This window comes from Bidens hawaiensis, unplaced genomic scaffold (genome assembly GCF_021521415.1).
Source record: "Bidens hawaiensis isolate Kalapana, Puna unplaced genomic scaffold, B.hawaiensis_p1.1 tig00019445_1, whole genome shotgun sequence".
Classification (NCBI taxonomy): Eukaryota; Viridiplantae; Streptophyta; class Magnoliopsida; order Asterales; family Asteraceae; genus Bidens; species Bidens hawaiensis.
This window is the reverse complement of record NW_027492953.1, coordinates 190,169-205,722: the sequence shown is the minus strand read 5'-3', so window position 1 is coordinate 205,722 and position 15,554 is coordinate 190,169. Positions and strand designations below refer to the sequence as shown.

Here is a 15,554-nt window from a genome sequence, read left to right as displayed (position 1 = left end):
ATTGTCTTTACGTTCCTTCATTGTCACATAAATTGTTATCTATTAGTCATGTGACAAAGGAATTAAATTGCACAGTTTTAATGCACCCGGCCTTTTGTATCTTACGATATCAGGACATGATCGATTATTGGGCGTGGCACCAAACACCAAAGGTTGTATTATGTGGAAAAAGTGACTCACCATGGTACTGTGATGTTTGCCCATGAAACAATAAATAGAGAAGCTTGGTTATGGCATAGGAGATTAGGACATTCATCTATCGGTTATTTGCATATTTTATTTCCAAAACTATTTCCTAGGAATGGAACATTAAGTTGTGAAACATGTGTCATGACGAAAAGCCATAGACATACCTTTAAACCAAACAATACAAAAGTTGATTTACCATTTTCACTTATTCATTCAGGCGTCTGGGGGCCGGCAAAAATTACTGGGGCAGCACTTTCGTTTTTTTGTTTCATTTGTTGATGATTGCACTCGTATGAGATGGGTCTATTTTTTAAAAAAATAAATCTGACGTTTTTGACAAGTTTACTATATATTACACCATGATACAAACATAATTCAAAACCAATATCCAAGTTCTTCGGTCCGATAAATGGGGGAGGGGGAGGAATTTGTTAACAATTCCATGAAACAATTTTGCCAAACAAAAGGAATTATTCACCAAACATCATGCTCCCACACTCCCGAACAAAACGGAACCATCGAATGAAAAAATCGTATTTTACTAAGGATAACCCGAGCTCTTCTGATCGAATCCCAAGTTCCAAAATCTTTCAAATCCGGTTCAACACAATCGTACAAAATATGTGGAGGCTGACAGACACATCATCAAGAAAAGCTCGAAGCAGGGATTATAGAACTACCATTTTTTTTATCAGAAGACCAACTAGCAGATATATTAACAAAGGCTGTGAACGGAAGAATATTAAGCGAGTGTCTTGCCAAGTTGAATATTGAAGATCCTACTATTCAACTTGAGAGGGAGTGTTAGAAAAATAAATAAAACAAGGATCATTATTTATCTCCTTTCCTTTCTTTGGAGATTCCTACACCTAATTGACAGCCAGATGGAGCCGTTTGAGTGAATCAATTAAAGATCAATCTCTTTTATATATTATTGCACTTCCATTGTTACTGTGAAGTTTTTTTCTATTTAACTTGAAAGTGTCTTTCTTTGTAATTACAACAAAAAACTCAAATTAATAATAGATAATTCTATTTTCTATTTCTCAATTTATAACTCTTTGTAAGGTTGATTTTCAGGCCCGACACCAAATAGAAGCACCTTAAAATTCGTCTTAAATTCAACACATTGTTCCATTTTCCATTCACCAACAAACACAACACCGTCTGCAAATAGAAGGTGCGATATCACCGGACCACCCATTCCACATTTCAGACCCTTAAAGACCCCCATACTACTGGCCCGTTTAATTATACACGTTAAAGCCTCCATTGCAATTACGAATAAAAACGGAGATAGCGGGTCGCCTTGTCGGAGCCCCCGGTAGCACGAGAATTCCATCGTAGGTGAACCGTTTACTAACATAGATGATCTTCCACCCACCAGAATTGCCGAAATCCACTCTCCATTTAATCGGAAAATTCATTTGTTCTAAAACTGACTCAAGAAAACACCAGTTTAGTGAGTCATATACCTTATCGACATCCACTTTGAAAATTAGCCCTCTTTTTTTTTAGACATTTAATCCACAATATACTCTTAAGTTACTGAATTAAATTTTGTTGAATTAATTAGCCCGTTTTGCACATACACTTAAGTTGTTGAATTAAATTAAATTTTGTTCTAAAAAAAATTAAAAGTAGTAAAAAGTACGAGAAAAAAAAAATATTGAGATGATCTTTATTGTGAAAAAAAAAGAAAATATTGAGTTTGTTAGGAATCATGAGGCGCCGTGTCCCTCCTAAGTGTAAGGTATACCCAAAAAAATAAAATACTAAAAAAAGTGGGGTTCGAACACCGGTCGGCCATATAAATTATATAATATAGTTTACAATTTACCAACAAGTTGCTTGTTTCCTATTAGAACCAAATGATCGTTATTTTATACTAGTATAAAACCCGCACGATGCTGCGGCGTCGACTATTTGCGACGCGAAATTTATTTATAATTTTTATTATTCCTCTCGTGATATTGTGTATAGTACTTACGCTAGTTTTCTTATTCGGGTAATATTTTACAAAAGTTTCTTACATTAATTGTTTTTATTCTTATTAAAACTTTTTAGTTAGTAATGTGCCATTACCACTTTGGTGGAAATGTAAGGTGATTAAGGTGTGAAATAGAAGGCCATCGTCATGGATTAAAACCCTATTGTGTGCAAAAGCTAAGTCGTTCAAAAAAAAAAGTTAGCATCAACATGATCTACGTATGTCATAAGCCTTACATATGTTAAATACATGATAATTTAACATTAAAATTATCATCTACTTCCAAAAACCATCAATAAACTAAAACACGAATAATAACATATACAAACATAAATACATAATAATTAAACATTAAAAATTTGGGTGTTAACCACTTGCATCGTGATGAGATTAGTTTTAATCATAGGCCTTACACCCCTCAATTATGTCGTTTACATTATTCGAACACCCTTCCCCATCGTTGAGACTATTATAAAAAGAGTTACCTTAAGTTTTCGTCTTTCATTGTTGCATTTGCTAGAGGATGAGTTTCTTTTTTTCTTATCTTTCACTGCTATATCTTCCGGACCATGTTTGGACACTGGAAAAATAATGCATCCATTATATTTGTTTTTATCAAACCAATAATGCTATATATTTTTTATAGATACCCGAACAATCTTTCAATTCCTTCTTTGTTTAATTCATAACAAATTCCTAATTTATGTAAGAGAAAAGTTAATAAGTTAGTATGTTAAAAAACATGAAGAAAAATTGATAAACTTAGTGAGTAAAATTGTTTGGTATTGTAAGCACGCCGTTGTTTTACATGATTGGACATGGTTAGGACACATCAACTTTTTTTGTTTTTTAAACATTTTTTTTATTTAAGACATTTTTTTACGATTTGTTGTCAATAGCGTTGATACCGCCTAGCTCGTGGCTGCAATGATGTGGTTTTGTCTTTTCGTTGGCCGCAATTTTCTTTGAAATATGTTAATTTGTTTTGCTTGTGTTACCTAGTTCATTTTAAACTGTAACTCATACATGTAACTAAGATTGATTTTTTTACTTTTACAGAAGTTTTTAATTGTTTACCATCAATAAATTTTACATATTATATGACTCTATTACACAACATATTTTTTTTGAAAAATTGGAAATAAATAATCCCACATTTTGTGTATTGGCCGATAATAATTTCACCTTTTAAAATCACTAGCATCGGTCCCACCTTTTAACTATTTTTGTCTCACTGGTCCTCCGTTAAAAAATACTTAACGTCCTTATGTTTTTTTCCTAATTTCAAACCTATGTTTTAGGGCTTTTGATCGGAAGAACGATATGAGTCGACTGATGTAAAACTTATTTCGAAACGGTGATTCAAATGACTTGATTTTTGTTAATTGGAAATTCAAGCACCCGAATTGAAACATTGTTTCATCGTTTGGATCACCATTTAGAGATAAGTTTTACATCGGTCGACTCGTATCTTTCTTCCGATCAAAAGCCCTAAAACATCGGTTTGAAACTAGGGAAAAAACATAACGACGTTAAGTATTTTTTAACGGAGGACCAGTGAGACAAAAATAGTTAAAAGGTGGGACCGTTGCTAGTGATTTTTAAAAGTGAGATTATTATCGGCCAATACATAAAAGGTGGGATTATTTATTTCCAATTTTCCTATTTTTTTAACATGAAATTGAAAATTGTTAACATTACTAGCTTATTACTTATTTGTATTTGAGATACATTTTAATAAAATATGAATAAAGTTGCATGCATAAGGAAAAAAATGCCCAAATGTTGTAAATAAAAAAGTTGCAACTTACACCCTTCAAAGATTTGTACCTTGATGCAACAATGATTTGTACATTATAATTCGTACCTCGATATTCAACAAACTTTATATCAAAATGTTGGCAAAAATAAGAACAACGTAACGGTACGCTCGATTTTTTTAATACATAATATATTAAAAGATATAGAAGAAAAAACAAAAAATATAAATAAACTTGTCAAATACATGGGTAAACTTAAAGGGAGGAGGGGGAGGGGGGGGGGGGGGGTTGAAAGATAACTATTATTTAAATTTACAAAAGCTTAGTATAGTTGAAGTGTAAAAATTGTAATTGTAATTTAAAGAATTAATGTGTTCGTGGGTGACACTGATTTAAAGTCCATAATGTCCTCTTAAACACCATAAGACATGCAACAAAGGGTGTAAAATTAGCAACAAATCTTGTACCTTTTAAAAACTAAGAGGTCATTGGGATTCTCTTTATATATAGTATAGATTAATTACAATATATATAATTTGGGGCCTACAAAATTATGGGGGCCCAAAACCCTAGCGTTAATTTGTAACACTAACGCGCCGGCCTTGGTCTTCAACTATGCTAATAAAAATTCATCTATAAAAAAATCTATCTGTGGAGGTAGGTACTAACTCACATAAGAGGATAAATTCCTCCGTGGTGCAGAAGATCTTCTGCAGAGGGACAAATGTCCCTCATAGAGGAAGTACGATTAAACCAAGGACAACCACCCGCCCGAAGATTTCCTTCTGCGTAAAGAGATACAAATCTTTCGCGGAAGAAGCACTTAGCAATTAATAACTAAAGAATTTCAATGGAAGACTTGTTGTGATAAAGCACATGACAACACGTGATGAAGAAGGGAAAGAACAATTCACAGGTTGGGATTCCCGTAAGCACGATGGACCAGTAAGAATGGGCCAACGTTGTACCTATCCACGACAAGGATTTCAGTACGCCAGCTATCTTACCAATCAGCACCCATTATCATGCACAACCATAAGAATGGAAGGTTCCGGTGAGTGGGACAGCTGGTCCAATCATCTTCTCCCCTCTTCAGCTATAAATAACACATGAGAATTAACGGTAAAGGCATCCCACACTCTCTCATTCTCATAAAGAATTACTCACCACTTACCATACTGATTCTCACGCTGGAGGGTGGTTACGAGAAGACCCCCCCTATTCCCCTTCTTGTAACGAGCTCACGGTGTTCGGTTTTGCAGGTTATGGCCACCGGAGTTCGTAAGCTGTTGATAGTACCGGTTCACCGGAGAATACTGAGCTAAGCCCACCCGGGGTTAGATTGGTGTTATCCATCTTCGGTTGGGATATTACGTTAAGCCTACCAAGGGTTAATCTAGTATTTCTTTACTATCTTTTCATAATTTTACTTTTTCAAGTATGTTTCATCTATATAAATAAAAGTTATTGTGGCATTTTAGGATGGCGTTTTATGATTTGTTGTCGGGTTGGGTTCGTCAAATAACTACAACAAATCATAAAACGGGTTGGGTTTTTAATTTTTTTTTCTTTTTCATTAAATCATCGTAAATTAGAAAGATATATTAAAAAAAAAATTAACTACCCTATCCCGACGATATGTTGTCGGGATAGAGTTTTTATATTAAAATTTTCCTTTTCTTTAAAATCATGTTAAATTAGAAATAAAAAATTAACTAACCAATCCCGATGACTTGTTGTCGGGATAGAATTTTTATATTTTATTTTTCCTTTTCTTTAAATCATCTTACATTATAAATAAATTAATAAATATTAACTATCCAATCCCGACGACTTGTTGTCGGGATAAAATTTTTTATATTTTATTTTTTCTTTTCTTTAAGTAATCTTAAATTATAAATAAATAATAAAAAATGAACTATCCAATCCTGACAACATGATAAAGTTTTTTAAATTTTATTTTTCTTTTTCATTAAATCATCGTAAATTAGAAAGATATATTAAAAAAAATTAACTACCCTATCCCGACGATATGTTGTTGGGATAGAGTTTTTATATTAAAATTTTCCTTTTCTTTAAAATCATGTTAAATTAGAAATAAAAAATAAAAAATTAACTAACCAATCCTGACGACTTGTTGTCGGGATAGAATTTTTATATTTTATTTTTCCTTTTCTTTAAATCATCTTACATTAGAAATAAATTAATAAAAATTAATTATCCAATCCCGACGACTTGTTATCGGGATAGAGTTTTTATATTTTATTTTTTCTTTTCTTTAAGTATTCTTAAATTATAAATAAATAATAAAAAATTAACTATCCAATCCCGACGACTTGTTGTCGGGATAGAGTTTTTTATATTTTATTTTTTTCTTTTCTTTAAGTATTCTTAAATTATAAATAAATTAATAAAAAAAATAACTATCCAATCCCGACGACTTCTTGTCGGGATAGAGTTTTTTATATTTTATTTTTTTTTCTTTAAATCATCTTAAATTACAAATAAATTAATAAAAAATTAACTCTCCAATCCTGACGATTTGTTGTCGTGATAGAGTTTTTTAAATTTTACTTTTTCTTTTCTTTGAATCATCTAAAATTAGAAATAAATAATAAATGGTTAGATACGTACATACAAACATACATAGATGGGTACATACATACATGCATTCATACATACATGCATATATACATACATACATAGATGGTTAGATACGTACATACAAACATACATAGATGGTTACATACACACATGCATTCATACATACATACATACATAGATGGTTAGATACGTACATACAAACATACATAGATGGTTACATACATACATACATACATACATCATACATACATACATGGTTAGATACGTATATACATACATACATAGATAGTTACATACATACATACATACATATATAGATGGTTAGATACGTACATACATACATGGTTACATACATACATAGATGGTTACATACATATATAGATGGTTAGATATGTACATACAAACATACATAGATGGTTACATACATACATGCATTCATACATACATACATACATACATATATAGATGGTTAGATACGTACATACATACATACATGGTTACGCACAGACATACATGCATGGCTACATACATACAAACATACCTATATACATACATACATACATGTAACCATATATTTAGCCATCAATGCACGTATGTATAATGCACGTAAAGTATATGTATGCATGCATGCATGTATGTATGTATATATGTATGTGTGTGTATGTATGTGTGTGTATGTATGTGTATGCATGTAAGTAGTTATGTATGCATGTATGTATGTGTGTGTATGTATATATGTATGTGTGTATCCATGTATGTAAGCAGTTATGTATGAACGTATGTATGTTTGTGTATTTATGCATGTATGTATTAAACGTTTCGTGACAAAGCCTATACACCGACGACATGTAATCATCAATATATGTATGTATGCATATAGCCATCATTGTATGTATTACAAATACAAAAGTAATTAGTTGAGAAATATAAAAATAATTATTTGAGATATAAATTAAAAAAGAAAAAAAATTATAAATGTCTTCCTATCCCGACGACTCGTCGGGATAGAAAAACAAAATTTTATTTTTACTTTTTTTTTTAAAACATAGTACACAATAAATAATAAAACATATGAAAATTAAATAAATACAAACTAATCCCCACAACATGTTGTCGGGATAGAAAATTAAAATTTATTTTTTAATTTTTTTAAAAGCATTATACATATAAATAAAAAGCAAATAAAAATTAAAAATATGCTAACTTATCCCGACGACATGTCGTCGGGATAAGTTTCATGAAATATATTGAAAATAATTTAACTTATGCGCCTAAATGAAATTTACCCGCTATTATTTTCATGGAGTGCTATCCCGACGACATGTCGTCGGGAAAAGTCACGATCCGTGTGATCAATTGAAAATGCTTTATGGCCCTTGATTAATTTTAATCCAATGGCTAGCAACATTCCTTCTTTCACCATCTTCTCCATTTCAATAATAAATCTCCATCATTCATCCATTTACTTCATTAACACCAAACCCTTTATCAACCACCACCTTCAACTTGCAACAATTAAATCTAGACCGCTTTCAACCACCACCGTCACCTTCAACGACCACCATCAAACGCCACCACCTCCGTCAAACGCCACCGTCAACATCTCCGCCTCCGTCTTGCCACCATTAAGAACTCCTTCAAACTACCACCATCAAGATCTCCTTAGTTTTTATATTTCATTTTTGAAGTTGTTCGTATCTCGTGTTTGTATGTGATCTGAAATACCGATTTAATGAGAAATAAATTGTTTTGTTGTTGTTAATAACTTTGTTATTTGGATATTATGTTTGACATTGTGTTGTATCTCGCGTTTGTTACGTTTTAAGTCTCGGAACTTGTCCCCGGAAAGTTTTCCGGAAAAATCTCCAGCGAGGCATTAGCAGCAAACTTTAATGATGCTATTTACCTATACTGACGACATGTTGTGTCGTCAGTATAGGTTTTTTATTTCTTTATTATTAATCCTTTTATTTTAGAAACAAATACTTGATTTTTTTTAAATATTTTATGTAATTTTTTTCCCGACGACATGTTGTCGAGATAGAGTTTAAATATTATTTTCTTCATTTATCTATACCAACCAGATGTCGTCGGTATAGATAAAGAAATAAAATAGTATTTAAAATCTATCCCGACAACATGTCGTCGGCATAGATAAAGAAATAAAATAATAGTTACGTTCTATCCCGACAACATGTCATCGGTATAGATAAATAAATAAAATAATATTTAAATTCTATCCCGACAACATGTCGTCGGCATAGATAAGTGAATATTATATTATTATAATTATAAAATATTTTTTATGTTTTTTATTAAAAATAAAACATTTTCTTAAAAAAGTTTTTGTAATATATATCCCAACGACATGTAGTCGGGATAAGTATTTATGTTATTTTTCGGGACGAAGCTATACCAACAACACTATTCCCGACAACATGTAGTCAGGATAAGTATTTTAGATTTGTCCCAACTACATGTTGTCGGAAAAAGTTCAAAAACTGGTGTCTGGATAGGACAAAATTCTTGTAGTGTAGTTTATAAAAAATAAACGCGGAATAAGAACCCAAACATTTTTTAAAAAGTCCCAGATTTGCTATTCACTTCAGCCCCCTAGATGCTTGGGCGTCCCTGGGTAGTACTGAGGTGACACTAGTGTAATAAATGATAATTACAGATAAGAAGAATGATCTATAACATAGCCTTATCTTTTGGCATATCCATGTTTGGTTACTAAGGCTATATAAGAAACCTAAATGATAATTACAGATAAGAAGAATGATCTATAACATAGCCTTATATTTTGGCATATCCATGTTTGGTTACTAAGGCTATATAAGAAACCTAATGCGTTTGAAAAAATTAAGCATTAGAAAAGCATATGATATACGTAAATACCTTAAAATAAAATTGAATATAATGTAAATACTAAATACAATTTGATAATATTTGCTATTTTGTCTTAAATACACGTGATTAGTTAGATGTGGTTTCTCATTTCTTTAACGGTAAATTTGACTGTACTCTATTTTTACATCAATATTTATAAACTACTTCGTTGCGTAAGTTTTGAAACTAGGAGCTCCCCTTTTAAAGACTCTATTTTTACATGAATATTGGTTATGAGTCAAAAGCTTTTTAACATTCACATATGATACTGGTTCAAATTCGTTCCTATTGTACCTAACTTGTGCTCGTTAATTCTATATATTCTCGAAACTATTTTAACTCGAAGGTATGCATGCTTGCTTTCTTCAGTTTTCTTTACTAGCACATAACATGTTTGATGAAATGCCTACATGCATATAACAAGTTGCTTTCTTAATTCAGTTCTCATTGATCAATTTTAGCAAGTTGCTTTACATGCATATAACATGCGATGAAATGCCTAACCGAGAGCTAGTGATGATTCTTTGTCAAACTTGCTTGTTTAGACCAGCATGGAAGCACTTGGCTATCCAAAATTTAACTTTGCTCTAGAGAGACATGATTATTAGAGCTGGTCATTATTAACAAACCGAACCTGAAAAAATTTGGCTGCAATCTGTTTGTCCACTATCAACGAGCTTTGCTATTGGCGTTGATACACATGATTCCTCTATTTTGCGCAGTGAGACGAAGAGAGTATCGAACAAACAAAAACAAGGACTTTCAACAATAACTTTTAGACTCGGTATATAATTTGACCTCAAATCATATTTGTCTTAATGAATCTAATAATTTTAGATATCTTTATACTCCTTAACTAGATATTCAACTAATTCATATAGTTAAATGCAACTATGCAATCCACCCATTTTTGTATACTACCTAATAACTAAACTAACCTTGGTATGTAATACTTAGCAAAATTGCAGTATTAGCTTGTATAAGCACACATTCTCTCTAACAATTATTAGGAATTAATTAACACAGCAATATTTAAATGACACAGACATTATAAAGTGTTAATACTAAACAATAAGAATGCAACTAATCTGTAACTGAAAGATCACCTGATCTTTGTGGTGAAAACATGCAAGGTTTTGGAGGCATTTCCAATAGCTCTAAGCCACCTTCTAACATTTCCAGTACCTTGGTGATAGCCGGACGGTTCAGGGGATTAGTTTGTATGCACCACAAGCCCACAACAATCATCTTCCTTGCTAATTCGTTCTCTTCATTGCTCACAATCCCATGCAGTCCAAGTTGTTCTTCTGATTCAACTTTCTTATATATCCAATCAGGAAAATATATTTCACTTGTTTGATCAACATCATTTTTAACATTTTTCCTCCCTCCAGCCATTTCTAGGATCATCATCCCATAACTATAAACATCTTATTTGTGGGAGACTGGACCGAAATTCAGAGAAATTAATTCAGGAGCAATATACCCAGGCGTCCCTCTCATATGAGACAAGGATATCATGCTTCTTTTCTCTAGGAGTTGCTTTGCCAGCCCAAAGTCGGATATCTTAGGGCAAAAATCTTGATCCAAAAGTATATTATGGGGCTTTATGTCAAAATGTAAGATCCATGTGTTACAACCCTATGCAAGTATTCTAAACCTCTAGCAATCCCAATAGCAATCTGATGCAACTTCTTCCACCCAAGTTGATTAATACTTGAAGAATCCCGACCATATATGAACTTCTCAAGGGATCCATTAGGCATGAATTCATAGATCAACGCGCTTCGACCATATATGAACTTCTCAAGGGATCCATTAGGCATGAATTCATAGATCAACGCGCTTCGACGACCCTCTAAACAAAATCCCACTAGACTGACAATATTAACATGAGACGTCCTACTGACACTGGCAACTTCATTAATGAAATCGTCACTATTACCCTTTGATTCACTTAAAACCTTCACTGCCACTAAATTTCCATTGCTTAATGATCCTTTGTACACGGATCCAAAGCCACCCTGACCTAGTTTGACTTCAAAGGAGTTTGTAATCTTCTGGATTTGTGAATAAGAGTACCTTTTTAGAGCGAGAAATTCATTATTATTTAGGAAAATTTTAGCAGTGATATTGTACTTGGCCTTTTTTCTCCAGCTAAATTTCCATATTAATAAGCCAAGTAAAAATGTTGCCCCCAAAAGAGGGAACATTATTACAAGGATGAGCCTTTGATGAAATATGTTTTTATGTTTATTAACCAAAATTTGACTTTCACAAAGTTTCAATCCACTAACATTTCCACACAAACCTGGATTGCCTTGGAACACCTGTATGGACGAATTCTTGACTATAGCAAATGAGGTGGGCATTGGACCTACTAGTTCATTGTAAGACAGGTTCACATCAATCTTGCTAGGAAATTTTCCAAAGGCATTGGGAATTGAACCAGACAATCTATTGTGTGTAAGGTTTAGACTTGCCAAATTTATTAAACTTTGAATTTCACTTGGTATCTCTTCCGTGAGTGAATTCCAAGAGAAATCAAGTGTGGTAAGGTTAGTTAATTCACCAACTTCAGATGGGATTTTTCCACAGAGCTTGTTATTACTAAGATTCAAGTACCGAATTTGTTCCCACTCACCAATGTAGTTTGGTATCGGCCCGTTCAATTTGTTTGGATCAAAATGTTCCATCATGTGAAGTGATCCAAGTTCTTGAGGCATAAAACTTGAAAGTGTGTTTTCTTTTAAGGACAAATACCAAATATTTTTCATCTTACCAAGTTCCTTTGGAATCTCACCAACCAAATTATTTGAAGAAAGATCAAGCACTTATAGCTGAGTTAAATTTCCAAACTCAGATGGTATGAAACCACTGATGTTGTTGTATCCCATCACTAAAGTTGTTAAATTCTTGCATTTATTACTCCAGTCCTGAGAAAGATTCCCATGAAAATTGTTATGGCTGATGTCAAGGTAATCTAAACTTGGATACACCCCAAAGCTATCCGATATATCTCCAGTAAATTGATTAAAATCAAAATAAGCTCTTGTTAAGCTGGAGCAGTTCTTTAGGCCTATAGATACGGGGCCTGTGAGTTGATTATAACTTAATGATAAATACTGAAGCCTTCCTCCATGGCACAAATCTTCGGGTAAAGGGCCAGACAATTGATTATTAGCAATTACTAATTGTAACAAGTTTAGACTTGTAAGTACTCCTTGTGGTATATGGCCAGATAGTTTGTTATCATTAAGATACAAGTAGCGCAAGTTTCTCAGGTTCTTTAGTGATGAAGGAATAGAACCACTGAGTTGGATTTTGGTCAATGCCAACAGAGTGAGAGACTTCAAATACCTAATGGTGGAGGGAATAATACCATTGAGATAGTTGCTACGAATTTGTAATTCTACAAGATTGATTAGCTGTCCTAACTCATATGGAATTTGACCATAAAGCCTATTATTATCAAGATATAATTTAGCCAAGTTTCTTAAGTTGCCGAGTGTTGGAGACAGTTCTCCTTCAAGATAATTATCACCCAAGGCAAGATCGAACAGAAAGTTTAGTTGACCAATCTCTTGTGGTATTGACCCATTTAATTGATTTTCGAAAAGGTGAAGGGTCTCGAGATTGGCTAACATCCCTATTTCTGGTGGAATTACCCCAGAAAACATATTCCCTGAAAGATCAAGATAAACAAGGTTGGACAGGAGTCGGATTTGTGCGGGGATTGGACCGAAAAGGTGGTTTACGCTAAGCTCAAAACGAGTAAGCTTGTGCAGTAAAGAGAATGGGAACTGGTTAAGCGTACCGTTTAGTCCAGAATTTGGGAGGTACAACTCCTGAATGGCCCCATCAGCATTTAAACTTACACCTGCCCATGGTGAATCAGTAGAATTCATAACGGCGCCTGTCCAAGAATACAACGGGGTGGTGTCTGGACTTTGCAAGCTCTCTTTCCATTCAAGAAGAGCATTGGCTTCTTCCAAAGATGCATAAGCAAACTTTGAAATAGCAAGAGATAAAAGTAACAAGTTTGAACAAGATAGTATTATTTGCCTTTTCATGTTTTTGATAGGAAAAAAATTCTATGCGCAGACGTGAAAGCTCTATCAAGAGAACTAGCTTCTTTTTATTTAGAGAGGAACGATTCCCTCGTCTGAGAATCGTCATTCACGCACTCTTCCTCCCCACTAAAAAAAGCGATTGAGAATCTCCAGAACCTAAACAAAAATGCAGAAGTGAGCGTACCCCAAGGCTCTCCTCTCTCCCTCTTTTTTAGCCAACATCATCAACCCCATTTTTCACCTTGAATGGGTCAAAGCCAAAAATATGATGAATAGAAGAAAAGGAGATCAGAAAAATAGGCGGACGACTTATAGTATAGGTCGGATGTTTCCGTGAGCAGTAAGCAGCAGATCCCCCCGTGTTGGTGTCGTAAATCCTAACTTATGCTTATATCTTACAAGAACATTTGATGGCCGGCGACAAATTGACAACCGTGACATCCACTATGGGAATCAACATCCTAAATTAATTAGTAAACGATGACTTTGATTTAGAGAGAAAAAATAAAGTAACATTTTCTGTAAACATAAAGATGGTCATGAGCCATTTACAGTGGAATTCAGAATCACTTTGTGTTATAAAAACACATAAAGATGGGCAAAGTCAAGAAAAAGAGGCTAAAGAGATGAATTTTATTGATTTAGAAACCTGGCTTACCACCTCCCCCTCGTCTACTTTTGATATAATATTGCAGTTAAGTTTTAAACACATGTGTTAAATCCTTTTAATATCTTTCGAATTAAAACAAAAGTCCAGCCCATCTTCACACTGCAAAAAGAGTCAACCAAATTAGAAACATTGTCTCAAAAGTACAAAAACAGTCCTCCAATTATAGAACTAATTACTACAAACCAATATACAAATTTGAAATGTCATATTTACAGCCAAGAATTTCAAATCTTCCCAAGAACTACAATTGATTTCTAAGAAAACGAAATAATTTTGTAAAATTAATTAAATAGATAAACATTACGTGTTAGGATTGAACGCACACACGAATTGAACACGAACACGAAAGCAATAAACGAACACGATGATTTAACGTGGTTCGGTCTAAACTGACCTACGTCCACGGGTGGCAACTAGGTATTTCTTTATCGAGTGACAAAGGGATTACAAGTACATAACGTCATATATATAGAGACTAGTTTAGGGTTTGCATCTTATTAAATAAGAAATAATCGGGCCGGGCTTCGGTCTCCTACACCCGTCTGCCATTTGGACTTCAAATAATAAACCGGGCCAACAAGGCCTACGAACCCAACAATCTCCCACTCGGAGGCCTTGAACACTCTCGTCTGCACTCCTGATCGTACTTCTGTAATTCGAACATTAAACTTCTCTAGTTGCCACCGCCTTCTCATCAATTAACCTGAAGGCCCGTTGAAGCTCCTCGGAGTTCCAACACGTCAGTCACGGCTAAAACTACCCTGACCCATTCTCTGTCCCTACCCGGCTCCCACTGTAACGAACTACCGGATCCTGAGATAACCTGAAAACAAACACTCTCTATATTCAGCAAGTAATTCACTGGAGAGACTTTTACAGCTGGAATACTGGTTTTCTTAGTCCACTGTCGACCTGGAACTGTAACTGAAACACGACCTGTGCTCCCAGTGTCACGATGTCCTCCGATTAATTTAACTTTCCTAACTCGTTCATCCTGAATCTTCACTTTGGCTCTGGGTTTGTTACTTGCAAAACGAACCTTCTTCTGCCCACGAGATTCTGTGAACCGGATTTTGTCTTTCACCAAAACTGAATCCACTCCTTTCGGTGACATATCAACCATGTACAACGAACCCATTTTCTTGCCACGAGCAACCACGAGATTCCCTTTGACTACTTTCCACTGCCCATTCCTGAACTTAACATCGTGTCCCTGGTCATCCAACTATCCAACTGAAATCAAACATTTCTTCAAAATTGGAATAACCCTTACGTCTTTCAAAGTCCAATAAGTACCGGTTGAAGTTATCAAATCAACGTCCCCCATACTCGTAACCTCTAAAATATTATCATTCGCTAGTCGAACCTTTCCAAAATCC

General features: G+C 33.9%; 1 pseudogene; it reads right to left on the bottom strand.

The window, feature by feature from the left end:
* Window positions 1-10,515: 10,515 nt before the first annotated feature.
* On the bottom strand, window positions 10,516-12,128 carry LOC143558369 (PR5-like receptor kinase pseudogene; annotated as a pseudogene).
* Window positions 12,129-15,554: the final 3,426 nt, after the last annotated feature.